Source organism: Phalangium opilio, unplaced genomic scaffold (assembly GCF_054372755.1).
Source record: "Phalangium opilio isolate 3A_F unplaced genomic scaffold, DU_Popi_V2 ptg000104l_1, whole genome shotgun sequence".
NCBI classification, from domain to species: Eukaryota; Metazoa; Arthropoda; class Arachnida; order Opiliones; family Phalangiidae; genus Phalangium; species Phalangium opilio.
The window spans coordinates 238,244-242,067 of NW_028324206.1; positions in this window are offsets into that span (position 1 = coordinate 238,244).

Consider the following 3,824-nt stretch of genomic DNA (forward strand, 5'->3'; position numbering starts at 1 on the left):
TTATTGTCAAATTGAACTTCCATTTCCCATCCATCAAGATTAAAATTGGGGAAGGACACTACCCCGCTAGAAAGTACGTTTACACCTGGTGGTGCAACTAGCGGAGATGGGTGTGGAGGTGGAGGAGTAAGAACCCCACCCCCTAACTGTCCTTCCCCCAAATCCATTGACTCATTCTGAGATGGAGCTATAGGAGGGGTAGTATAACCATCTAAGAAGGAAACATCGTCGTTTTGAAACGCCTCTTCCAGAGGCGACAAAGGAGGAGAAGGGCTATTGTTGGCCCTAGACTGCGGGGTAATGTTTAACATAGACGGGGGTGTAGAATAGTTTGCCATAAACGTGTCCTCGGCATTTAAAAAGGCTATTTCTAACGAGTCTGGAAAGTCGCCTAAAAAACTATCAACTTCAATAGGGAGTTCAATTTCTACATTAGAGTTGGCCATTGCGATAACTTAAAAATACAAATACCACAAAATACTAATAATAAATTTGAATAGGCCTAAATAATAATACTAAAACACTAATGCTAAAACAATAAAATACTAAAACAATAAAACAGTAATGTACTTATAAAAACTAAAATGAAAGTACTTATAAAAATTGAAAGTACTTATAAAAAATTGAAAGTACTTATAAAAAATTGAAAGTACTTATAAAAAATTGAAAGTACTTATAAAAAACTGAGTTAAAAATGAAATATCTAACAGTCAAATGCCAAAACACGTGTAAAAAATTTAAAATACTAATAAAAATACTAAAACACTAAAACACTTGTAAAAAATCTAAGTTAAATTGAAAACACTTGTGAAAACTAAGTTAAAATACTAAAACACGTATAAAAACTAAGTTAAAAATACTAAAGCACTAAGATATGGGCACGGAATAACTCACAAGTTTTGTTTGGGAGCAGAAGATTTCTTGGCTTGCATCAACAGCGGTCAGAAGTAAACTGATGAGTAGCCTAGAGTGATCCGCCCTTTTATACTTTCGTGATACAATTAGAAAAATAGATCCACCTCAATGTCATAAACATGTCTTAACACGTTTGGGCTAGTCATAAAACACTCTAAATATAAATTCCATTGATAACAATACAACTGGTTCGACCACGCCCCCTTTTAAGGCCCTAAACCATCTGGTGTGGGGTCCAATTAAATAATTGACAAAATAAATTCTTTTGTTCAAGTTCAGCCCTCTTTTATGGCCATAGAAGTCTTGGAATGACCCAAAAAGACAAAGGGAATAGATGCTTTTGTTCCGCCCCCCTTTTCAACCTGTGGGGTGGCCCAATTAAAGAAAAATAAATTCCCATGCATCTCAGGGACCCGAGGTCATTCACCCCTCCCTAAAGCCATAAATCATTTTGGGGAACTTTCAAAGACCAAATTGAAAATAGGAATGATTTTGATAAATTTAGTTACAATTTATTTCAACGAGGTTTTATCAAGACTGTAGTAGGTATAATAGCAATACAAAGAACAAATTAAGGAAAAAATTATATTTATTTCGAGTTACATTTCAAGTTTTTTATTGGTTTTTTTATAATTTAGAAACGTAATAAGGTATGGAATATATTACAATAATAGGATCTAACTTTCATGTCGCAAAAGTTCTTGAATAAACATTTCAATTATAGCTTTCTCGAGATTAACGCGTTTAATTCTTAGTACAATATCGTCATTCGGAGTAAGTGTTGTTGGTATGGGTTGGGTTGGCGGAATGACTTTTTCTTTCTCCCACTCTTCTTGAGGGACATCTCTGTACTTTCTGTTTGGTGGCATGTCTTTAGTCAATGGGTTTTGGATGAATATAGGCATGTTATTTGTTGGTAATCCTTGAAGTAATGGACAGTCTGCCTTGAATTTCTGATGCTCTTCGAAAACATTGTCGTTAGGTTCCCATCCTCGTAGCGTTAAGTCACAAAAATGGCATATAACTGCGTCCGTCCCCGAACTTAAATAGTAAAACCCATTACGGGCTAGTTCTGACGGTTTTACAAACGTACTCGCAAATGCACCAAACGTTTCTAGACGGGTAATTTCTCGATTCATGTTATCCTGGCGGTGTCTAACAATCTAATGAGGTCCGTACCAAATCAGACGCTATTTATACCCCAAATAAGGGGATGAAAGGTTAGATTAAAATGGCTGCTGTTACTAAGCAGACGTTAATTTGCGAAGCTCTTTCAAAGCCAGGGAAAATAGTGGCCGTTACTTTCATCCTCGTAACTGTATTTCTAGTTGAATTTGCATTTTGGTATTTTAAAAATATTACTTTAATTTCGGGTAACGCAACAAAGACATAACATGTTGAGACTTGTCAGGATAAGCCCTTCGGGGCAAACACCTGGAAACAATTAAATGTTTCGTGGTAGGAAGAGTCACCGACTAACAAAGCAATAAATCCGAAAATAGATTCCATTCATAACAATACAACTGATTCGACCATACCCCTAAACCCATTAAGACACGTCTTTATAGTAAAAATAAAAACGGATGGGGATAAATTCTTTTGTTCAAGTTCTGTCCCTTTTTATGGCCATAGACCAGTCTGAACGATGTTACGTATAAATAAAAAAGCCGATGGAATGTCTTAACACGTTTGTGTGAGTCATAAATCACTCAGATTCCATTGATAACAATACAAATGGTTTAGCTACGCCCCCTTTTAAGGTACTAAACCCTCGTGTATGTAGGCAATAAAGGACAATAAAAAAAATCATCAGTCAATATACCCTCAGGCTAATTATCAACCCCGCACTCTCAATAAAATCTCGCGATAAAGATCATTCAGTCCTCAGCTTTTAAACCGTAAAGACCTGCCATAAGAATGTCCACCAAAGTAGGAGGTCGTGTTTTAGATTACCGCGTGAACGCCCGTGTTAGACTTGGGGCTGAATGCTTGGCGGTGTTTGGGGTCAATGGGTACGAGCCAAGCCTGCTTTTGACAAAAAAGGACGGGACTATTGTTACAATCTCGGAAGACGTTTTGAAGGAATTTATGTAGGAGTGGACGGAGATCTATTCAGCTATGGAAACTGGCGACTGGGGTAATTATCGTTACTTGAACTTGAAAATAAAAATAACCGTTATGGAGGGGAATATAGTATTCGAGGATGGCAACGTCTTCACTCTAACAAAGGCCGAGGCAGGGAAACTGAACGAGAAATTTAGTTTTATGAGATTTCACTTCAAGCTTTTAAATGATCAAGCCGAAGTTATTAAATGCATGTACGTAGCTATTGTAAAGTGCATGAAAGATATATATCAGAAATATTATGTAAGTCGCGGTACTATGTCTTACAATGATTATGACCGTGTGAAAAATTTCCTAGCAGCGTGTATAGTTCCTTCGAGCATTTTCGAAGATTTTTGTAACTTAGTTCGTGACAAAACTTGACGCGTAAGCTACAATTATATAATTTATTCTACATTTGCTTAAATAACGATGCGTACATTCGCGAATTAATTGGAATTGATTGTGTTCATTAAAAGTTTTTGACTGAAATCTGATTCGTAATAATAATAAGCCTAGAATAACCTAGCATAAGCCTACCAGGATCTACAATAGCATAAGCCTACAATAACCTAGCATAAGCCTACCAGGATCTACAATAGCATAAGCCTACAATACCATAAGCCTATCCCTACAGGTATCAGCCACGTGACGTCATCAAAAATTAGCCGTGACCTCATACCAATACACTAAAAATAAATTCAAATTTCCCGCCAGCACCATCACGTGACGTCATCAATTCCCCCCTCCCCCCCAACGCAAAGGGTGACTCTATAACACCAAAAATTTTACCCCCGCCCCCCTGA